Genomic DNA, 24,679 nt, shown 5'->3' with positions numbered 1-24,679 from the left:
CATCCAAAGACCTTCTAGGTCTGTGTGATCTGACTGGAATACAGACGCACCTTTAATCCCAGGAGAGAGAAACAAGCAAATCTCTGAATTCAAGGCCCGTAGACTTGGATTTTTTTTTTTTTCACCAAACCTACTTTATTTAGTGTTCCTAAGCACCTTTACCTCCCTTCCAACCCTACACAACCTTAGGTAGGAGATTAGTAGGGGAAAGGGCTGTACCTGTTTCACCTCCTTCCAGCTAATAAGGGTCGATGGGTCTTTAGGGGATTACCAGACTCAGTCATCAGGATACTAGCAGCCAGTCCAACACTAAGCAGCAACATGAAGTCAGCGAAAGCCGCAAAACTCACTCAGTTGGATTGCCCAGAGAAGCTCTCTGGGACACTTCTCTCTTCGAAGTCAAGTCTTGAAGCAGAAAGATCAGGGCAGTAATGTCAATCCAGAAAGTGATATCTCACTGCTTGTAGGCCTCTATATATCTCCTCTCCTCAGAGTCCACACACGGATGTTCTCAGCTGGCCAAAGTCAGCCTCTTGCATGTTGAAAGCTCATAGCAAAACATCACATGCCCTCTCACAAGCTAACCCCGGGCAAAAGAACATCACATGAAAAAACTCAGTCTTCAAAGAAACCAGAAAACTTCCACTTCAAAGGCCAGTCAGGTATGGATCAAGTTTCAGGTAAAGAAAAGGTTAGGTCTAGGTGGGTTGGTACATGCTTTTAATCCAGCACTCAGGAGACAGAGGCATGCGGATCTCTGAGCTCTAGTCTGTGCTGTTCAGGAGTTCGGTTGAGTCAATGAGTTGAGAGACAGTGCAGTGGAACTGAGTTTTTGGCAGTTCAGTTCATGGAGTTTAGAGGCAGTTTTTACTAGGAGAGTTTTACAGAGACAGGTAGAATAGAGCAAGCTAGACACAGATGAAGACAGAATGAGTTAGAGAATGAAAAGGAGCCAGAAGATTAGAACATAATGGCAAAGTTAGTATGAAGCCAAGCTGACCAATTCAGTCAGAGGCTGAGAGAGAAGCAGATTGAATCAGTAGCTGGGAGAGGACTTTGAGCCAGAACAGCTGAGTTGAACCAGCCAGCCAGAGTTCAGAAAGAACCAGAAAGTGTGAGTTTACTTAGCAATAAATAACCAATTTTACCAATAAAGACTCAGGAGCCAGATGCTGGGGTGAAAACTTGTTCAGAGAGGTAGAGAAAGCACCTAGCTGACCTTCCTACTCAGTTCATGTCCCAAAGGAAAAAGCCAAAAGCTGAAAACCAAAAGCTTGCAGGCTCAACTGACAGCCCAGGATTACTAGCTCACCTGATTGCTAGCCCGGGAGGAAAAAGCCAAAGAGCTCTTTCTTCTTTTCTAGGCTGTCTTAAATACCCTTCAACTCAAAGTCCCTCCTTACTACTTAATCCCTGTCGTCTGGTTACTTGCTCCACCTCTTCACCTAGGGTTAACTTTATCAAATCCTGTGCACAGAAAGCTCTTGGATTAAAGGTGTGTCCTAGGGCTGAGCCACACCATAATCACCTCTTTACAGTAAACAGAAAGTTCTCGGATTAAAGGTGTGTGTTAGGGGTGAGCCATACACCAAACAATAAACATGTTTTTACAGGTCACAATCTTGGGGTTCACAATGGGATCAAACATCCTGCAGCAGGCATAGATTAATTGTATGGTGGGCTAGAAGCTTCCAGGACTAGGCCTAGGTTAGCAGAAGGAGCCAACAATTACATGAGGCAAGTAAAAGATACTATTACAGTGGGGAGATACTCAGTGGATAAAACCCTTGCAGTGTATGATGGTTGCTTTCAAGGTCAGCTTGCTCCAAATTGGAATCACCTGTGCATCTCATTGCCTTAATTGATGTGGGAAGACCCAGCAGGAGGCCCCTTTTGGGGAGAAGCCCAGACTTTAGGCATGGCAGAGGAAGGAACATTTGTTGTCTTTTGCTTTCAGGACTTTCCCTCTTGCCTGTTCAGCTTGACTTTTAGCTGCTGAGTTGATTTATCCTGTTGTTCCTGATGGTTTCCTCACTGATATCAGAACCAACATGTCCAGGTCTCCATCACTGACTAACGTCCAGAGCAGGAACCTCCCAGGTGTCCTATACCAGAGTGGAACTGCTCAGGTGCCCAGTGAACTGGGTTTTCAGCCAGGGCAGTGAGACAACTGCTGTGGGACTACTCCAGAGAAACGAGGCACCCGACATGAAAGAAAGCAGTGGCTGGGCTCTCAGCCTCTCAGGAGTGGGACGACTGTTACTATTTCAACAGAAGCCAATGTAATAAATTGTATATATGCATATATACATAGATATTAGTTCTGCTCCTCTAGAGAATGCTGGCTAATACAGTGTGCAAGCATTAGTACTGGAGTTCGGATCCTCAGCACTCACATAAATCCTGAGTGGGCACAGCAGTCTACCTCCAGTTCCAGCACTCGGAGGGCAGCGAGGGAATCCCTACGACAAGCCGAGCAGCCTCACTAGCCAGATCAGTGAACTCTGGGTCTACACTAGGGACCATTCTTCAATGAGTAATATGGAGAGTGAACAAAGAGCTTTCCTAATGGCAGCTTTGGGCTTCCACATGCATATGTACACGCATGCACCCGTACACATGCAAATGTACATTTCACACACAGAGAGACGCCAGAAAAATGGAGAGAACAAACAACGTCTACATCAAAACAAAACCAATCCACCAAATAATAAAATCAGTTAAAAAAAATAAAGCAAAGCCAGAAATAACTTAAAACAAAACCTAGCAAACAAAAATCTACCACAGATTCTAATTCTCCCTAGCAGGAACTTAAACCTCAAGAGCCTCAATTTGACCATAAGACATCTTTCCACATGATTCTTCTTTCTCCCAATGGCTCCCTCACTTCCCGTGCTTGCTTGTGGCCAGCTATACACGATGTGTGCTTCAGCAGTTCTTTTCATTCTCAAGATCTAGTGTTGCCCAAGTTCCCTCCACTCTTTCATATTAAGTGGCTGTAATCTCTCTCTCTTTAAAAGTCCAACAGCACGTCACCTATACCCCTCTGTCTTCCTCTCAGATCAAAAGCAGCACACCTGGAAGGGAAGTGGTTTCAGAAATTCAATTGGCCTTCTTCCAGATAGGCCCCCCTGCGGCGTGCTTAGAACCCTAGGGGATTTACCGTGGCCCCTGAGCTGATCTTTAACTTTTCAAACTCAGAAGCCTCATCTTCACAGGGAGAAAGTATTAGGGAGCTTTGATGGCCACACACTCACAGAAACCGTTCTTTACATAAATCAGAATCTGATTAATTTATGAAGAAAAATACAAGGTGTGGTGGTTTGTTTTGGTTTTAGCGGCACAGACCTGCAGATCTAACTACTCAGGAGGCTGAGGTGGAGGTCGGCTTGAGCCCGTGCATTTGAAGACCAGCCCCGCAAGGCAAGAGCAAGGCAACCATCACAAATAGACATTTGCTGGGCTAGCACGAAATCACATCAGGGAAGTATGTGTGATGACCATTCCTGTCAACTTGACTACATCTGGAACTACCTAAAACCCAAGTGGCTCAGTATAGCAGTGAGGGATTTTTTTCTTTCATTGAATCATTTGAGATGAAAAGACCCACCCTACATCCAGATCTTTTGAGGTGAGATGATCCACCTTGAATCTGGGCCACATCTTCTGGTGGCAGCCTAGTAAAGGAAGCTTTGCCCGGTTCTTCTCACTCTTGCTGGCCCTTCCCTGGTATTAGATCCTACTTCTTTGGGATTTGGACGTCTATTGGAGATCAGCTGAGACATTCAGCCTTGTGGAGTACTGGATTCTTCCCATTAAGAGACAGCAATTATTGGACTAGCTGGACCACACACAGCCTGTAAGCCACTCCCATGAATTGTATGTTAATATATATTATTAGATTAATATATATTCTATCAGTTCTGTTCCTCTAGAAAATCCTGAATAATACAACATACTAATCTTTCCTCAATCTCTTTTCTTTCTCTATTAATCAGGGATAAGTCTTTATTCTTTGGAGCAATTAAGACAAAGAGCAATGTTTGTGGCTTATGTAGCTGGGAAGTTTAGAGGTAGGGCTGTCTTCAGGTACAGCTTGATGCCCAGGACTGGAGGACAGCCTAGCCATCTGTTTTCTCTTACCGCTTTTCGCCATCTCTTTCTCAGGCTTGGTTTCTGCTCTTATGTTAGGGGAAAGACATGGCAGCAGGTTGGGAACAGGGTCAAAAGCAAGAAGCTGGCTGGCTGCTGGTCACATTGTTGTATGCTGATATTTAAATTTAAAAAAACTTTACTCATGCATATGCATGTGAATCTGTGAGACTGTCTGCCACCTGAGTGCGGTCCCCACAGACTTCAGAAGAAGGTATCAATCAGATCTCCTGGACCTGGGGTTATGGGTGCTAATGTGCCAACTGACATGGGTGCTGGGAACCAAACTCAAGTCTTCTGGAAGAGCAGCAATTGCTCTATACTGAGCCATCTCTCCAGTCCCCGAATGCTGATCTTTAAGAGGCATTTTTTCTTTTTTCTTTTCTTTTTCTGTTTTTTTCGAGACAGGGTTTCTCTGTGTAGCCTTGGCTGTCCTGGACTAGCTCTGTAGACCAGGCTGCCTGGAACTCAGAGAGATCTGCCTGCCTCTGCCTCCCTGAGTGTTGGGATTAAAGGCCAGTGCCACCACACTTTTATTATGAACTTCTAATTTTTTTTTCTCCCCCTTGAGTTTTGGACATGAGTTTAAAGGCATGTAACCACCACACCAGTTTTATGCCATACTGAGGACTGAAACCAGGGCTTCCATACCAGGCACACACTCTACCAGCTGAACCCCATCTTCAGGCCTGCCTCCTTTTCTTTCCGGTGCTAGAGCTTGATCCCAGGGCCTTAAGCATTTTAATTATCACTTTACCCCTTAGTTAAACCCACAGCTCAATCAAAATACAATTTCTTATTTGGGGTCTCCAGGAAAAAAAAAAAGTCTTTTTTGAGCAGGGTATGGTAGTTTAGGTTTATAATCCCAGGACCCTGGAGGCTAAGCAAAGAAGATTTTGCTGCGATTAAGGTCGGCATGGACTACATAGTGAGCACCAAAACAACCAGCTATAGTAAGACGCTGTGAAGTATTTTAGTACACCCCAGGGCTGGCTTCCATATTCAGCGTCTTGAGTGCTGGGATGAGAGGCTTGTTTCAGCACACCTAGCCCTACATTGTTTTAGTGTATTTGCTTGGGTGCGCACGTGCCACAGAAGGGAACGCCGGAATGTCGTCAAGGGCAACTTTACCTATATTTGACACGAGGTTTCCCTATGTACCTCTGGCAGGGCTGGAACGGATTTGTAGACAAGGCTGGCCTCGAACTAGAGTTCCTCTTGCTTCTGTCCCCCAGATGCTGGGATTAACGGTGTGTACCTGGCCCGGACCTCTTTTTACAGACAGGGGCTCTCACTGAACCGGGAGCTAGGCTTGGCTGGTTTCCTTTCAACCCTGCAATTACGGGAGGACCCCTGCGCTAGCTTCTTACCTGGGTGTTGGGGGATCTAACCTAGCCAGGTCTTCATGCTTGTGGGAAGCATTTCACCGAGCCACCTGCCAACCCCATCTTTAATCTTTTATGCCAATTCTCACGTTTGAAGATGGCTTCACCTTTTTTGTTCTGTTTTAAAATTGTACGTATTTATTGGTGTGTGAGCGCGCCCCGCGGCACACGTAAGATCAGAGAGCAGCTTTCGGAGTCGGTTCTGCCTGTCCACCAAGGGTTCTAAGGAACGAATTCAGGTAGTCGGGCTTCCTGAGCCTTTTCGACGCCCCCCCCCCCCCGGTAGCTTGTTAAACTTGGCAATGCTGGCAAAGTCCTTCTCACCCCACCACTCATTTCCTTTAAAAAACAAAAACACGGGAAACTATTTCCAAAAATGCAGAAGCGAGCGCTTCCAAGCGGAGACCTTCAAGGATAGAACGTCCTCGGCAATTACCAGGAAACGCCTCCCCAGGCGCTGGAAGGGGGTGGGGTCAGAAGCGTCTCGGCTCTCACTATTCCGTTTCGGCCCGCAGGAGGCCCTTCTCAATTCTCGCGAGACTTGAGGCGGCTCGGCCGCTGCGCACTACGCGGCGCTGGGAGTCAAGGCGCGGAGGGAGGGGGAGGGGCGGGGGGAGACGGTACAAACGGCGCGGCCGCCATCTTGTTTGCGCCCCCGCTCCGCGCGCGCTCCGTTTTCCGTGACGCACGCTTCCCCCTCCCCTCCGCCGCGCCCGGGCCTCTGCATTGCCCGACGGCGCAGCAGCGCGGGGGCGGCTGCTTTCTTCTCTGGACTCCGGAGCAGAGGCCTGTGAGTGTATGGGAGCCTGGGCGAGGAGAGCGGAGAGGGCGGCGGCGGCCGGCAGCGAGGGCGGTGCTTCCCGCCCCCGGCGGAGGTCTCCCTTCCCTCCGCGGCCGCCGCTGCACTTCGGTCGGCCCCGCCGCCGCCATGTTGTGTCCTCGCCGGGCCCGCCGCTCTCGCCGCGGCTGCGCTCGCGGGGTCCGTGCGCCTGGGCCCGCGGGCTTTCTCCCATTGGCGGAAGGCGGCTGCGGGGGGGGCTCGCTCGTGATTGGTCGGCGGCGCGGAGGCCGCGGACCTGGCACCTTATTGGTCACGCCGGCTCCGGCCTTGGGGGGTTGATGGAGGAATTGGCGGCTGTCGGGATGATAGCTGCTCGGGGGACGGGGGGCGACCATTCCTCTACTGCCAGCGTGGCGAGGAGACTTCGGGACGAAGCCGGAGGCCCTAAAGGAAAAAGACAGTGGTAGCCCGGCTTGTGGCCTGCCAAAGGGGGCACTCCTAATTCCGGAGACACTGGGCCAACTGCGAGATGGGGGCGTGTAAGCCCTTGGTTTGTAAACACCGGAACAGGAGTTAGGGAAGAAGGGGCTTCGAGATCCAGGGTTGCTGGAGCGTGGACCAGCTTGAATGACCCTGAATAGACGTCTGAGTGCATGTTATGGGAGTAGGGGGAGTGAGGACCAGAAGCACGGAATCACATTAGGGATTGTGCTGTAGAATACAGGTTTTGAAACCCGGAGGATTTGGGTGGAACTCCGGAGTCCGTTCTTGGGTCCTGGAATGGGGTGTGAGAAACAGGTAAACAGAAAGGGATCCCATTGGACAGGTGTGTCAAGTTTTAGAAACTGAATGCCCAATTTAACATTGCATCAAGTAGTATCAGAAAGTCAGCTCTAGAAGATACTTGCATGAGTGGGACGTGGGTTACAGAATTTGAGATCACGGTAGTTTTGAGATGTTACATGTGAAGATTTCCAGCTCTGAGAAGAATGCAGAGCCAGAGCTTTGTGAATGTTAGACAAACATTCGACCAGCAGAGCTACACACCCGCATCCCCACAATTGATCTCTTTTTGCTTTCAGTTCAGAGGTGCAGAATCACAAAGGGTCTGTGACCCAAACTCAGGAATAATAGACCTACCTTGTATTGAGTGCTTACATTGTACTGAGGGATGTCACACAGAAAATAGCATTCTCTGAGGACACAATTCAGTAATTTGCTGGAGCCAGGTGCACTCCCCGGTGTTACTAGAGTCCCAGCGTGCAGACTAAGGTGGGAAGGTTGCTTGAGCTCAGGAATTTGAGGTCAGCCTGTAAGGTATGGCGAGACTTTAAAAGCAAAACAAAACCATGAGGAATTTAGTTAAGTTCACCTCCAATAAGTGACAGCCCAAATCCAGACACAGGTCTGTAATCCTCCATTCCTACATTATTATAAAGTTCCTCCTTACTCATCCCTTCTCCTTCATCTTTCTCTTCTTCCCTCTTTACTCTCCTTTTACCTTTTTTCTTTTGAGATAAGTTCTCACATAGTTTGGGCTACTCTTGAACTCAATCTGTAGCTGATAATGACCTTTTCTGCTGGTTCTTCTGGTTCCACCCCTAACCAGTGAAATTACCCATTCGTGGATTTTGGAGCTCTTAATTATTTTTTATTTTGAAAATTTTGTAACATTTTAATTTATTGTATACCTGTGGGTGTGTGAGCCATGCCTGAGGTCAGAGGACAGCTTGTGGGTGTATGTCATCTACCATGTGAAGTCCATATGTTTCATTCCAGTCCTTAGGCTTTGTGGCAAGAGATCTTAGCAGGTGAGCCATCTTGCCAACCTGGAGCTTATTTTAGCCTTTATTTTTATTTTTGAGCCAAGGTCTCACTGTATAGACAATGCTGGCCTAGAACTCATAGAGATTCACCTCCTTTCTCTTGAGTGCTGAGATTAAAGGTGAATGCCACCATGATCAGCTGGAGCCCATATTTTTAAACCCTTTTACCTTGATACCATAGAAGTGTGGGAAAAGAAACCCCCTACCCCCTGTTTTTTTGTTTGTGTTTTTGTTTCTTTTTTGAGACAGGGTTTCTGTGTAGCCTTCACTGTCCTGGTCTAACTTTGTAGACTAAGCTGGCCTCAAACTCAGTGATCTCTCTACCTCTGCCTCCCAGAGTGCTGGGGTTACAGATGTGCACCACCATGCCTGCCTCAAACTCTTGCATCGTAGTTCAGAAAGTTATCTTCAGCTGTTTTTAGGCATGTTTTTCGTGCTGAGGTCTTAAGGAGAGAATTGTGTCAAAGTCACTTAGCTTTGCAAATACAAGCCATGTCTATCCTTAGTCACTGGGTAGCATTGCTCTCCTATGGATGTATTGACTTACTGGTAGAGATACCCTTTAAAGGCAGTCTTTTGGGCTGGGGATATAGCTCAGTTGGTACAGTATGGGCCTAGAATGTACTAAGCCCTGGATTTGATGCATTCTTGTAATCCTACCCAGCGACTTGGAGGTAGAGAAGGAAGGCTCAAGAGATTGAGGCCAGCCTAGGATATATGAGACTCTTTCTCTAAATTAACTAATTAATTAAAATGAAATAAAAACAGAGGCAGAGTCTTCCTAGGTAGCTCAAGCTAGCACCTAACTTGGGATTTTCTTGCCCTTGAGTCTACAGGGTATGTGTTGACTCTTTAACTCCTTTGGTGCAGTGCCAAGAGTCACATGTCAGGAAAGTGCACTACACGTGATTGCAGTGATGACTTTAAGTAGCAAGTTCAAATTTGCCTCATTCATTGGAAGGAAAATGGCAGAGGACATACTTAGGGTCACAAATGACCTTGAATTTTATTCCAGCCTCAGATATTACAATTAAAGAACATTCCTTAGCTAGCAAGTTGTTCTTTTCCATTTCACTTATTTTAGAGGAAACTGGTTGTGAGTTACCTCATGTTTTGCAGTCTTTTGTTTACTCAGTTTCTCATGCATGGACTGTGACAAGGAAGGTTACTGTACAGTACATTTTAGTATTTTCCCTGCAGAGACTGAAAGCACCCAACATTTTTATGTGGGTCATTTGCAAGAGGAAATGGATTCTGTCTTTGACCTGTGGGAAGGGGCAGTAAAGCAGCTGATTTTGAAATTGGACGTAGGAAGGACTTGTGTCTCTGCAGTTTCTTCAATCTCTATTTTGTGTGCTGGGGTAGTCTTACCTGAGTTTGAGATTTGTTTGTTGTTTTTTCCCTTGTAAAGTAGTAATTATAAGAAAAGAAAATAATAGCATATGAGACCTTAATATGCTCATAGCATTGTAGACCTTAATGCAGGAGAGAACTCATCATTGTTATTTTTTTGGAGGACAGCATAACTGGTACCCATTGCAACTGATATCCAGTTAGAGCTTCCTCAGCAAGGAAGTCTTTTATAGTTCTCTGTTGTGTGCAGTGAATTCCACAGGGGAGAGCAACGACTTGATAGGAAAGAACCCTAAGTCATTTGGACTGTTGTGGCTTAGAAGCTGATTTTTCATGGACCAGTGTGAGGTCAGTCTTAAACTTCTAAATGCTCAAAGTGGTTGGGTAATTTGTTTCAGAGAAAAGTTATCTCATGATAGTCTCTGTTAACTAGCAGTTGGAGTGAGGTATATAAAGATGGTGGGATGAAAAGCTCTTCATATTTGCCAAAAGGAGCTACTAAAGTTAGAACAACCAGTATTATTATGTTCAGAGATTTGTAACTTTTATAGTTTTTTTTTTTTTTAATAATTTAACTTTTATTTTATGTGCACTACTGTAAAGGTGTCAAATCCCTTGGGATTGGGGTTATAAACAATTGTGAGCTGCCATGTGGGTGCTGGGATTTGAACTCAGGACCTTTGGAAGAGTAGACAGTGCTCTTAATCACTGAGCCATCTCTGCAGCTTTACTACTGTTGAAAACTTGAGTTGAAGTTGGATTTTTTTTTTTTTTTTTTTTTTTTAAAGTAAGCAGAAGATAACATTGTAGTGCCTACAAAACCTTTTGGCAGGTTTCAGGGTTTATTGCTTCCGTCTCACCTTTCATGTTTCTCAGCAGTGATCTGCAGAATGGGCTCATGCAGCGAGATCTTTCATAAAAAAAAAAATATATATATATATATATATATATTTACATATTTATTTATTTATTATTTATACAGTATTCTGCAGAGCAGAAGAGGGCATCAGATCCCATTATAGATGGTTGTAAGCCACCATGTGGGTGCTGGGAATTGAACTCAGGACCTTTGGAGAACAGCCAGTACACTTAACCTCTGAGCCATCTCTCAGCCGTCCGTGCCCCCCCCCCAGAGATCTTTCTAATGGATAAACTTCAGATGAAGTTTACAGAGGTGAACTGCAGTCTGCTTTTTTTGCATGTGAATGTTTCTAGAATAAGTTTAAACTAGTTTTGTTTGGTTGGTTTTTTTTGAGACAGGGTTTATCTATATAACATATAACTTTGCCTGTCCTTGCCTGTCTCCTTGTAGACAGAGATCTGTTTGCCTCTGCCTCCTGAGTGCCGGAATTAAAGGCATGTACCACCACACCTGGCTTTAAACTAAAGTGTTTTAAGTTTTCAGTGTTGGGCTGGAGAGATGACTCAGAGGTTAAGAGCACTGGTTGTTCTTTTAAGGGTCCTGAGTTCAGTTCCCAGCAACCACATGGTGGCTCATAACCATCTATAATGAGATCTGGTGCCCTCTTCTGGTATGCAGGCAGTATAGATTATAAATAATAAATCTAAAAATTTTTTCAATGTCTAAGGTACATAAATGTGTCCTATTTAAGCTTGTCCTGTCCATCGGTATGTAAGATTAAAGGATTGCTCTGACTGTGAGTGGTAAACAGTGATCTTGAACAGTGTTTCAATAAGATAAAGAATGAAATGACTGAGGAAATGATATAACCATATGTTTTATATCATGCCATTGATGGAAAGCTCTGAGTTTCTGAAACTGGTCATGCTACTGAATTGCTCCAGTCCCTAGACTCAGAAGCTGGACATTGCCCACTAAGATGCATGAAGATCCTTTGCCATGATGTGTCCATTTTAAAAGAAGGAGGCCTAAGGTAGGCGTGGCAGAGCATGCCTGTAATCCCAGGACTATGGGAGGCAGAGGCAGGTGGATCTTTCTGAGTTTGAGGCCAGCCTGATTTACAGAATGAGTCCAGGACAGCCAAGGCTACACAGAGAAACCCTGTCTCAAAACAAAACAAAAAGAATGAAGGGTAATGAGGTATATACTGTCTTCACAGTTGAATATCTTTGTCACTGTCTTAAAAATTACTACTCCCACAGCCGGGCACGGTGTTTTAGGCCTATAATCCCAGCACTTAAGGAGGCAGAAACAGGTGAATATCTGAGGGCAGCCCAGTATGCAAAGCAAGTCCAGGACAGCCTAGGCTACACAGAGAAGCCTTGTCTAGAAAGACAAAACAAAACAAAATTACTGCTCTCCCCTGAGTGTTAGTACCACAGAACTTGTTCATTATGAAATGGCAGTTTAGGAAGCGCTTGGTTGGCAGCCATCTGGAATGACTGCCAAATGTGCAAATGGGAAAACCTCTCAGTCCAGACTGTCCTAAACGTAAACGTTGGTTAATAATGGGCCTGCTGTGATTTAGCAGGTACATGCGCATGTTACAACAGCAGAAACTGTCTCTCTCTCTAGTCCTCTAGTTACCTGTTTAGCTTGCCTCAATTTCTTGTGACACTGAAATCACCGAAAAATACAACTTTAGCTAACAATACTTTAGCTAAAGTATTCTGGAAGGCAGAATACTTTGTTTATGGTGATATTTAGTTATTTTCAGTACTACTAAATTTAAAAAGGAAAACAATGCACACTAAAATTTATTTATTTTAATTTATGGCAGGGTCTCATTTTCAGTAATACTAAATTAAAAAGGGAAAACAATGTACACTAAACATTCATTCATTCATTCAATTTATGGCCGGGCCGCTATGCCTGTCCAGAAACTCATTATGTGTAGATCACGCTGGCCTTGAATTTGCAGAGATCCTCTTCTGCCTCTTTAGTGCTAGGACTAAAGAAATGTGCTACCAGGCTCAGCTAACATTAAACTCTTCACTATTTTAGAAAGCTAGCTGAATAGAGTTGCTTGGCGCCCTTTCACAAAACTGTGTTGTTGAAGCTGGGTATGGTGGTGCATGCCTTTAAACCCAGCACTTGGGAGATAGAGGCAGGTGGATTTCTTAGTTCAAGGCCAGACTGGTCAACAAAGTGAGTCCAGAGCAGCCAAGGCGACATAGAGAAACCCTGTCTTGAACAAAAAAGAAAAACAAAATAAAACAAAACAAAACAGTGTTACTGAATAGTGACCAAGTGAAATATAGTTCCTTATTTTACAATTATTAGCCAGGTCTTTGTACATGTGTGTTTGTGAGAACCAATAGAGGTTTTGTGTTCTGATTGTTGTGTAGTGGAGTTCAGGTGAGCAGTTCTAGGTAGTCTGAATTAAATACTCTGTGTAAGATGGCTGGGTCTATAAATATTGGGAAAGAACTTTTCTGAGAACGAAATATGATTCAAAAGTGACATAGACCCCAAGAGATTAATGTTTCAAAGGTTATCCAATCGCATTGATAGTTATAATTAACAGTGTCTCATTGTTTTGAGCTTGTACAGGGGCACATTATTATTATTCTACATATGTCATTAACCACTGAGTCCCAGGCACCATCAGAATGATTCACTGGGTGAAAAGTGTTTGCATGCAAGCCTAATGACCTGAGTTTGATCTTTAGAACCTCTGGTGGAAAGAGAGAACCTCCTTCCAGAAGTTGTTTTCTGACCTCCACAGCCCACACATGGAGTAGTAATAACATTACAACTGATTTTCCAAAAAAAATCATAGTTCATAAATTTTTTCAAAAAAATTTTCTTCATAGTTTCCTCTTTCCCTACTTCTTCCACTCTCTCCCTCTCCTTTTCTCCTTGCTCTCTTCTACTCCTCCCTCTCCCCTACCCCTTTTCTTTTTAAACAGACTCTATTTAGTCCTGGCTGTCTGGAACTATGTAGATCAGTCTGGCCTAGAAATCTAAGAGCTCCTCCTGCCTCTGGCCACCGAATGCTGGGATTAAAGGTGTGCGTCAACAATGCCTGGCCAGGATCTAGTACATAGTGCACTATGTAACCCAGGCTTACTAAAGCATTCTGAGTGATGAGGTCACACATATATATGCCACCATGCTTGGCTTCCCATTCGTATTTTTAACCCTGGCTGCTGCCATACCAACTGCTCTTATTCTTAAAATCTTAAGTCCCCCAAGGAGCTTCCTGTGACCAGCCTGACATTTAATTAGGCCCATGGTGAGGTCCTCTGCTTATATCCTCCTGTAAGCAGTGTGTCCATGTCCTTGTAACTCTCTTAACATAACATCTTGATCCCTGGGTTAATTTTCTTATAATAGATTCTAACCCCATTGAGGACAGACATTTTGTCTGGCTTGAGATTCAGGGCTTAGCGCTATGCCTGTAAGTACTTACTGAACAAACAAAATTATCCTAATCTTCCAACCTTGTAAGATGTACAGGATACTGGCTGCAGTAGAGCCTAAATAACAAGCTTGAGGCCATCAGTGACACAGACACGAGGAGGAGGAATTGGAGTCTAAATCTGTCTAGGTGCAAGGTCTGGGCTTTTTTTGTGTGCTACTCCACATGGCTGCTCTTTTCCTTTTCTTGTCTTTACATATTCTTGTCAAGTGTTGAGACAGCCTGTGACTAACAGCCCCATTCATAGCTTTCCAGGCAGCTTGTCCCCATGTTTGGACAGCTGAGAGCTGAAGTAAATTCCTCCAGGATAATTTTCATCCATTGGTCTCATTTTATGCCTTGGAGTCTCTGCCTGGTCCCCTTCCCTTGTGTGTTTTAATTTTATCAAAGTCTCACTGTGTACCCCTAGCTAGCTTGGAACTTGCCATGTAGTCTAGTCTGGCCTTGAAGACTATTTTTCTTTAATGGAATAATTTAGAATTTATCATATACGTAAGGTCTTTTTTTTTTTTTCCTTTCCATTCATTCATCGAGTAACCATTTTCTAAGCACCAGTTCTACATTCCTTTATTTTGATGATACTCATTGCTCTAACTGTTCTGGGCTGCCTTTGGGGAATCTCTTAAAAACTAATGGTTAGGGTAGGTATTGTTAATGTTTTGTGGTTAGAATTGAACCTAGAGTTCCTATATGTGTTAGGCAAGTACTATCCCACCAAGCCACTAGTCATGTCTTCAGTACCTGCTACATTTTTAAATGATATCTCACTAATTGCCTAGTCTGGCCTTGACCTTAACCTGTCATCCTCCTGCCTTAGCCTGTAGCTGAGATTACAGGCTTGAACTGCCAGGCGTAGCTATTTTTGTCTTCTGAAAATATGTTGACCCTAAAAAAAAAACAAAACTTTGAGGTAGGTTTGATTTGGGAGGTAGCTAATAGTTATTCAGAACTAAATCAGGGGGAATATGTGGGTCAGAAACTGTAATCCAGTGGATAGCTTCTGGTTTTCTTTCATTTGCTTATAACTTTGAGACTGGGGGTCTCTATGTAGCCCTGGAACTCACTATGTAGACCAGGCTGGCCTTGAACTCAGATCTGCCTGGTTCTGCTTATAAATGCTGGGATTAAAGGCATGCATCACCTTTCACAGCCTTATAATTTAAAAAAAAAAAAAAAGATTTGGCATTAAAATAATCTGACTTTAGTGTCTTTAAAAAATCTGGAGCTCACAGTGAGGTAGACCAGTATTCCCACATGGCCATTTTTGTTCGAGCTGATAGTGTTTGCCCTTTTAGATAGGATGCTCACTCTGCAGTGTTCCTCATTTCTTTTTATCTCATTTACTGACACTGTGGCTAAAGTCAAGATTGGTTTATATCTTTTCAGGAGCAGAAGGGCTTTTTTTTTTTTTTTTTTTTGAGACAGGATTTTGTTGTATAGCAAAATCTGGTTGGTCTGGAGTTTACTGTGTGCAGCCAGGGTGTCTTTGAACTCATGGAAATCCTCCTGTTTCAGTCTCCAGAGTGTAGATTATAAATGTGCACCTGATTTGTATGTTCATGCTGAGCATTGGAAATAGATGTGAGAAAGATACAGTTGCTGCCTTGAATCTTGTGTGGTAATAAATTATAGTGGTCATAAAGTACTGTAGTAAACGTATGTTTAGCCATTTCCTGAGTGCCTGCCATATTCTAAATTTGCTTAGTGCTCTTGTTTATCTCAGCACTCCTGTGAATTAATACTATTCTGTCACTTTCAACAAGAAAGAATCCCAGGAGTGGTTAAGTAACTTGGCTAATATCAAACAGCTAATAAGGAGGTAGCTTCAAGTCAGAAATCAGTGTTGTGGCCAAGAGCACGAGATCTCAGTCTTCTGTGAAGCACTGAAGCTTGAACTGCGTAACCTGAGTTACTGGTTTTCTTTCTTAGTGATGAGAATGCTTTTTAGGGTAAGTTGATGCAATTGTGTAGTGTAGAGGGCTGCCAAGATGCAGGGCCAGGGGAGAATGGAAGTTAGAGTCCCAGATATCCCATGAGGCGCTTAGTCTACAGTAATATCAGCTAGTGAGGAGAGAAGCTATAGTAAGTGAATGGGTCAGGTTGCCAAATGGAAATTCAAGGATAATTTGTGTTCTCTTCCCACTTTGGTTTGAATTCTACTGTGGTGACTGCTGATGAGAAATAGGAGTTGAAATGTTTTTCTTGTAAACTGCCAAGAACTAATAAAAACTATGCCCAAGACCTTCACAGAGTAGCAATGGACTTGATTAGTTTAATCTGGTACATCAAAAGCAGAGTTGAAGGGCAGACTTTTGGAACAATAACCAGACCTCAGCTGTGACTGGTGGTGAAAGGCCTGGATTTCCGGTCTACAAACCAGAGATTTTTAGTTCCAGCTGGGAGTCCTCTTACACAGCTTTTTACAGCTGAGGAATTGCTTGCTGCAGGACTTAAGTGCATAGAAGAGAATTACTGTAAAGTAGCTTTAGGGCCTTAACACAAGTCTTGTTTCCTTCTGCATGGTGTCCTCTCTGTAAAAAGCAGAAGGTAGAATTGGATAGCATTCAAGCAGTTTATATTCTTTCAATGTTTATTTAAGCACAGCATAATGCACTATAGCCCCTACAGTGTATACAAGTATTACAGATGAGCAAACTGTGGCTCAAGCTTAGTTCATGTCATATAATTAAAAGCTAGATAATAGAGCCCAAAATCTACAGGCAATTCTGGTTACCTCTGGTGACCTTCAGTACCCTAGAATTTTTCCACAAACAAGTGAGCCAAGTAAAACTGTTAATCTCTCTTGAGATCAGTCCTGCTGCCTATTTAACAGACAAAGCAAAAAACCCAGGGTCTTTTCTTTGTAGATCACATTGGAATTCTGAATTCTTTTGCACCGGAGTGTCCGCTTGTGAGATGGGATTACATGTATATGCTCCCATGCCTGGTTCAGAGTTTTGATGTCATATAAGGCATTTTTTTCATTACATTTTCAGTAAATTGGAGTGGAGCATTGTGGTAGGCTTCCTTTGAAATGCTACTGTCTCTGCCACCAATTTCATACATAACCCCCAAATCATCCTATTTTGATTTGTTGGTGTTTTAAAATAAAATTCATTGCCTTGGTAGTAATCTGTGCTTTTAAAATTACTATGAGTACAAAGATAGGTACCTTGTATGGACATAGCTTCACTTTGATAACATTAAGAAGGCTTGAGTATTCTGTTGATTAATCCAACCCGGTTTTAGTCTTCTGTTAATAATTATCAACAAAAACCTGGAAGCAGATAGTTACAACTTTGTACCCTTGTGCACATTGCTTCTCTGGTTTACTGCCATAGGTTACTGTAGCAATATCTTAGAGACACTATTCAGGGCCAATCAGAAGCAATGAAATTACCTTCAATTTTTTAAATGGAACTCCATAGCCAATAGGAAATCCTTTAGGTGGGAAATGTAGCGACCCTTTCCTTTGGTTTTTTAAAGAACAATTCTAAATTTGCCTGCCCCACTTTAGAAGCGCATGAGACCATATATGTCTGCTGTGTGCATTTGCGTGATATTTCTAAATCTTAAATTCTTGGTTTGGAAGTGACCCCTGTTCTGCTTCTCAAGGTAACTTTAAAACAGGAAGTGTACAAAGGAGGTAACTGATGACGTGAACAGCCAATCATGGCTTTGTATTCTTAGCTGATAAAGCAGCTCAGCCAATGAGACTGCTTCGGAGGCAAGGTTTGGTGTCAAATAGCAGGCTAGATTGAATGCCTTTGACTGTTAAAGTGGAAGGAGGCTGCAGGGCTTCATTGGAGCCTCAGAGTTTTTCACTGAGGCAGGGGTCAGCTGAAAGACAAAGAAAAATGGCGAATAGTTTGCTGGGGGGTGGGAGGACAGCTGTTCGGGTTTTCATTGGAGTGAACATTCCAGACTCAGGTTTCTGCATCTTCTGCTGCCTTTTGTCCTCCGTTCTTTTTTTGGGGGGAGGGATAGGAGTGACTTAAATTCTCCCTGTCCGAGGAGATATAAATAACTCCATGTAAAATTAATGCAGTTCTCGGTAAGTTTAATTCTTTGTTTTGTGTTGAGATGATAGAGACTGTTTAGCTTCAGAGAGTGTAGACAAGTTGCACTGTTTCAGAAAATGGCCACTTTACATTCCACGCATACCTCCTCGGTGCACCTAGATTACCTTGCTCTGTTTAGATTTTGCATGTCCTTCAACTAGAATTTTCCTAGTTTAATATCGACAAGACAGAAGGAAGAAGGGCTAATCATTTTTCAGGACATATAGTAGGAAAGCACTTTGTTTTTGCATTGGGTAAACTTAACTGTTTTCCAAATAATTTTCCTTTGTTCAAGTGCACTGAAGCTTTTCTACAGAATAAGCTGAGTTGTTTTAAGAGTTTTTCTATTTCCATGCACTTTGCTGACATACGTGATTTAAAGATAGAAGTTACATTATTGCTCTTTCAATTTGTTTGAAAATATGATTTGCAACTGATGCAGGTTCTAAGGGGGAAGGCCCACATGCCAGCCTGAAATTCTCCTGTAACTTTCTTAATCTATGTGTCTGACTCCAGATTCTAATAAGAATCAGTTAAGTAAGTCTTTGTTGTAAAAATGTTTATTTTGGTTTAATATGCTTATTAGTTTAGGGTCCAATTAAATATTGGAAGTAAGGAGCTTATGTTTTTGTCAGTTGTTGATTTGGTTCTTTAAAATTATTTAAGCAGATGCTTTTTGTTTTCAGTATGAAATATATTGGGTGTTTACTTGCAGTTTGTGCTAGAAAAGTTAAGTGTGTAGATAGCCTTTTGCCCTTGATATTTACCCCCTTGCTCATGGATATGAAGCTAATGTAGGGTGCTAATCAGTAACAAGTCAGCTCTTGTGAATAGTGAAATCATCAGTCTTGTGTACTAAGATCTGTAATATGCCTGATTTTTAAAAAGCAATTTTTTTTTTCTCTCTCTTCATTTGCAAATACTGAATGAAGGTCATTCGAACATTCCTGCTGCAGATTGAGTGTAGAGCAGTGAGGCAGCAGCGGCTTCTGGCCGGGGAAAGGAGCAGGCCTGGCCAGAGAAGTTTGGAAGGTGTTGATCTGCCTTCCCTTGCTTCCTCTTGAGGGAAGGGTTTACCTGAAAGGATCCCTTGGGGGTTTCAGTTCAGAGACTTGCAGCTGAAGTGGGATGACAGCCCAAGTTCTTGGATGCAGGCCTCTGTCGCTGCTCTGAAAAGTGACCTTGAAAAATTGCCGAGGAGTTGAAAGATTGAAGGACAAAGTTTGTTTATTTGGATTTGAACTGTAAAGCTCTCTTAAGATGAAACACTGTACTTCTGGAGGTTCTAGTCCAGTGGTTATAGGAATCTGTCACAGTTCAGATCAGGAGTTTTTAAGGAGTAACAGGCCTGCGTTCATTCTCTCTTTCCCCCTGCCATTTCTTTCCTCACCCCCACTCTCAGGAAAAAATTAAAAAAAAATCTTTCTGATATGATAGTTGAGTGATTTAGCTAACAGATTCAGAATTCCTTGCATGCCACTCTGTCAACCTTGTAATCTAGAGGGTTCTTACTGAAGAAAATGGTATTTCAGGAGTTCAGGCAGTTGTATCTGTGAAACTCCTTTTGGAAGATTGAAATGCTGATGGTAAGAAAACTTAATTTGGGGGAATTCTAAGCCCTTAGAGAAAGAGCTGTTAAATATTATTTTAAGAGATACTTATTTAATTTTGTTTTGTGTTGGCTATTGGTAATATAAGTTTTTTCCAAGTTATGTAGAATTTAAAAAAAAACAGGTGCAGGTATTCAGTGACCTTATTGGCTCTGAGATAGGCCTTGGAGTAGAGGGATTAAAAAATGAAGGAGGAGGGGAAAAAAGGAGCTGAGATAAAACTATGTTTTTTAGAGCTTTGTGGCGCTAGTTCTTAGAACATGTAGCTAAGTTTTTCATCTTTTTAAGGTCATCCACTACCTGGGAAAACAAGCCTGTGCAAAAGCCTGAAGCAGCTAAACTGTTTCCTGTATGTTGGATGGTGTTTGTGGACCCTTCATTTGATACTTTAGTGAATGGCACTTAAACAATCCCCTCATATAATAAATTAGACTTGAAAACATTTTGTAGACAAAGGAGAAAAACTTTATATCCAGAAAGAGCAAAAAAAGGCTTATGGAAATAACCATAACTTGGACAGGAAGTGACAGGAGGGGTTAGGGCCAGGGAGGCTTGGATAGGGCCCAACACCTGGACCTTTTTAGTTTGTCTGCTTTGGTGACAATATTTTGAGACAGTAGAATATAAACTGTTTAAAGCCAAGAGTCCTGCATTCAAATCCCACTCAGCTTTGTGAGTATGGGCAAGTCACCTGTTTAGAGTCAGTTTATAAAAACATGGGCCCTAACAGGCTGTAGCTGTAGCTCAGAGTGTTTGGCTAGCATACAGGAAATCCAGGATTTGATTCCTAGCGCTTTACAAACCAGGCATGGTGGCACATACCTGTAATTCCAATAGTTGGGAGGGGAGAAGCAGGAGGACCACAAGTGTAGGGTCATGCAGAACCAGCCTAGGCAATGTCTCAAGAAAGAGACCTAGAAAGTGCAGTTTGGTGAATGGGATGGTATATGTGTATAAGCTGTGTACACATGTGTGTGGGACATTACAAACAGGCCTGTACCGCCATGCCTGACTTTTGACATGGATGCTGGGTATCCAAACTTAGGTCTTTAGGCTTTAACACACTTGCTCTCTGGGTCATTTCTCTAGTTCCCCCCCACACCTTTTTTTTCCGTTCTTAAAATTTATTACATATAAATTACACACATACAACACATATTTATTGTATGTGTGTGGGTAATGATCATGCCATGATGTACATGTAGAGGTTAGAGGACATTTTCAGTAGTGGGTTCTCTCCTTCCATCTTGTGGGATCTAAGGGTTGAACTTAGGTTGAAAGGCTGGGAGGCAGGGTCCTTTACCTGCTGAGCCAATCCCCACAACCAACCCCCGTTATTATGTGGTCTAGGCTAGTCTTAGATTTAGTCAAGGATGACCTTGAACTCCTGACCTCTCTCCACCTGGGTGCTGAGATTATTGATTTATACCACCTGGCCTCAGAGGATGGAAACTAGGACCTTGTCCCTGAAAGGCCAGTGTTCTACCTGAGCTACATCCCCTGCAGCTCATTTACAGGTGAGTCTTGAATGAGATCTGTATGTTGAAAATTCAATGCACGTTACGAATTGCTGCATAAATCTTGCCTGTGTCTGATGCAGGCCAGTTGAGGGACTTAAGTGTTTATGGAGATAGGTGTGACACCAAACAAAAAAATACCGGGGTTGGGATATATTTTTAAAATACTATTTGATTCCTCACCTGTGTATTCCTATTTGTGTTAACAGGGTCCTGTTTTTAAATTAGTTAATTATTTGTGTAAGTGTGGGCATGCATATGACAGGGCATGTGTGTGGAGATCAGTTTTCTACATCTGCCCTGGGTTTCAGAGATCACACTCGGGTCACAACACCAGCTGGATCCTGTCAAACACATGTGTTGAGATACTGAACCACCATCCGTCAAGTTCTTACGAAGGAATTTTAACCCCTCTGTGAAATATTAAGGGTCTTAGCCAGAGGACTCAGGAGTTGATCATCCTCTGTTGAGTAGGGGATTTAGGGATAACCTGAGCTACAGGAGCCAGCCTCAAATACCAAAACCAAATCCGGAGGTGGTGGCACACACCTTTAATCCCAACACTTAGGAGGCAGAGGCAGGCAGATCTCTGAGTTCAAGCCTAGCCTGGTCAGTCAAGGCTACACAAAGAAACCCCGTCTCAAAAAAAAAACCAACAACAAATTAAGGACCTCAGATAGGATGTAATGGTAATACTCCCTTTGATTCTAAAATTTGTGTGTGTGTGTGCACACACATACACAAACATCCGGAGACAGAAGATACCACTTACATATGGAGTTCAGAGGTTAAACTCATGTCCTCAGGCTTGCTTGGCAAATGGTTTTACCCACATATCCATCTCCTGGCCTTTTTTCAAAAAATGAAAGAAAGAAAGAAAGAAAGAAAGAAAGAAAGAAAGAAAGAAAGAAAGAAAAGAAAGAAAGAAATGATACTTTTAAAAATATTATTAACTTTAGGAGCGTCTCTGAGGAAAGATTGGGGAGCCTGCTTTGATTGGAGACTGAGATGTGCATTTTTTTAATGTGAATAAGTTGTAATTGTTGCTGATTGCTTAGCAGAGGTTATATTTTTTAGTTTGTGTGCCAAATATTTATAAAGTACACTGGAACCATTTTTAGTTTGTTTGAAGTTAAATTGTTTTTCTGTCTGCAATCATTTGGGAGCTTGAGTAGTTACACCTTGTAGAATAGTAATAAGCAAGAAAACAGGCCTCTTTAAAATATAAGCATGAATGCAAATTTGACAGTTCATACTGTGTGATGCTTCTGTAGCATAAATGATAGAACCCCATGCAGGCATCTCTCACACCTATTTTACATGTCTAGTGTTATCTATTTTTAGGGTTGTGTGTGTCCTCTCCCCCAGTTCATACTTTTGTTAATTTTGATTTCCTGTCCTGTTAAGTTACTTCCTTTCAGGCGTGGTCAGTCTGAGGCATTGATGTTGGCCTATTTTATTTTATTTTTTGTGCATTGAAAAACTTAATTCAGACAGAGTAAGATTCAGCAAAGTTAACTTAGCTAAGTAACACCTCACCCCAGGTCTTGGGCAGTGTGTGCTTGTAAACAGCAGCCTTGGTCACTGGGCTTTTTGTTCCTTAAAGAATGGGCCACCTTTTCAAGAAGCTGTGTAGTGGGGCGACTCGGTGGTTAAGAACACTTGCTGTGTATGCAGAGGACCCGGTTCAGTTCCCGGCAACCATGTGGTGGCTCACAGCCACCTGCAACTCCAGAATGGCTCTCTTTTTCTGGCCTCCGCAGACACTTGCCATACATGTGGTTCATGTACTTAAGTGCAGGCAAAGTAAGCATGCGCATGAAATAAAAATAAGTAAGCCTAAAAAAGGGCAAAAAGAAACAACAGGGAAAAGTTGAAAACTTTTGTGGGGACTTCAGGAATCTAAAAAGCATTATTGCTGCTCCTTTTTTTTTTTTTCCTTCTTTCCTCTCTTTTGCCTTTTTGCAGTAGGAGATATCAAACCCATGGCTTTAAAAGGGCCAGGTTAGCACTCTACTACGGAGTTAGTCCATAGCTCCTAAAAATCATTCCTGAAAGCAGATCATGGTCTTCTTTGTGAATCAGATTATTTTTGCCCATGCTTATCCCCAGAGTTTGATTAATGCTAAATTAGGCTGATAGAATAATTTAGGCAAGTACTCTAGCACATCTGCAGCCCTCCCTGGAGTCATGGGATCTAGTCTAGTTTTTCTTGGAACAATTGAGGCCAGTGTTGGGGTTTTATTAAGAACTCAGCTTTTTAGTGACTGGCCTGTATAAGGTCAGAGCTTTTACTCCCATCGAGTTCATTGCATCTGTTGTTTTTTTTTTTTTTTTAATTCCTCTGGGTGTTTTTTATCTTTCCTGTTTCCCTTTCTTTTGGTACACTTGCACACTTTCAGTACACCTGTACAGAACACAGAGAGAACAGAGAAGTAAGCCATGAGGGTGGTTCTACACGAGGATGTCTTGGTTAGGATGTTTGCTGGGGCAGCAGACTTAGTGTGCCTGTTGGGACTGAAAATCTCTTGCCTCAGCCAGTCACTTGTTCTGAAAACTGAGAATCAGCTAGGAAGCTAATGGTGTCCACCTGGTTGAGATGTCCCTGAGAACTAGGTGACTTTTATGCACTACACAGAAGTAAAAGAAGGTACATAAGCATAACACCTGCATGCCAGCTCATGCTTTTTATTCTTATTTGTTACTAATACTCTTCAAGAGCAAGCTGTTCGCACATATGTTTGGTACTAGTTCTTCGGAGTCTTTAAGGTGACATTTTAATGAAATAAGAATTTTAACAGTTGACAAGACTAAAGTAGGAATCCTTGTCTGTATATGCCCAGAGTAATACTTTGACTATGCGAAATGGTATCATTGTGTGTGCTCCTGGGTAGTTGTGGATTTTTGTTCTTTATTTTTGGTAGCCTGTTTCTTGAAATTTTTAAAGTTTTTCTGACCACTATCACATATTTGAATAAAAATTAGTTTATTGAAAGAATGAGTAATTGACTCATGTAACTTATATGATTCATGTAAGTTCATGTAACTTTAGTCCTGAAGGACTTATTAAGTCCTGAAGTGTGCTGTGATTGAAATTGATTGTAGACATGGCTGGGTAGTATGTGCTTGATGAGTGCACTATGCAGAACTTTTCTGTTCTTTTTAATCTGTTCTTAGCATAAAGGCCAGCCTTTAGATCCTGGTCAGTTTCCACTTGTTTATTACTCTCCTCTCCTTTCTTTCCATTCAGTAATTGACCCAGCGTTTAAGTACTGTAAGTTATTACAATACTTATTGTTGAAGGTGTCATTTGGCTCCCATTTCCATGGTATTAATTACATAGGAAACTAAATGGAAGGTGGCATGACTAGAAATATTCAGATAAAACAAGGTTTTCTTTTCTCTACCCTATACTATATAATTCTTAACTCTGAGGACATCCTGAAGTTAGATGCTTTACCCGTTCTTTCTTACGAGTTTATATATCTGTATTTTTTGTGTGGAAACTTAAAATGCACAAGTAAAATTTTACTCCAGATCTAACAGTTAGGCAGGGAGACTTATGATGTACACCAAATATTAGGAAAGTACAAGGAAAGTATATAGAATTCAAAGGGTGTATTATGTGTCGGAATATAGCTCAGTTGG

General features: G+C 42.5%; 1 protein-coding gene across 3 annotated transcripts in view; it reads left to right on the top strand.

The window, feature by feature from the left end:
- The first annotated feature begins 6,109 nt into the window (after nucleotides 1-6,109).
- The window catches only part of Nfyc (nuclear transcription factor Y subunit gamma), a 68,693-nt gene continuing 50,123 nt past the window's right edge, over nucleotides 6,110-24,679 (top strand). Inside the window, exon 1 of one of the 3 annotated variants that reach the window (XM_055610967.1) lies at nucleotides 6,110-6,327. The gene's annotated coding sequence lies outside the window, so the exon portion shown is untranslated. Of the gene's footprint in view, nucleotides 6,328-17,721; nucleotides 17,898-20,860; nucleotides 21,032-24,679 lie in introns of those variants that run through there. The other 2 variants (XM_055610970.1, XM_055610968.1) reach the window with 2 other exon arrangements.

The sequence above is a fragment of the Psammomys obesus genome, unplaced genomic scaffold (assembly GCF_907164565.1).
Source record: "Psammomys obesus unplaced genomic scaffold, mPsaObe1.curated_primary_1811, whole genome shotgun sequence".
NCBI classification, from domain to species: domain Eukaryota; kingdom Metazoa; phylum Chordata; class Mammalia; order Rodentia; family Muridae; genus Psammomys; species Psammomys obesus.
The sequence above is the reverse complement of the archived record's forward strand: the minus strand, read 5'-3'. Positions and strand labels throughout refer to the sequence as shown.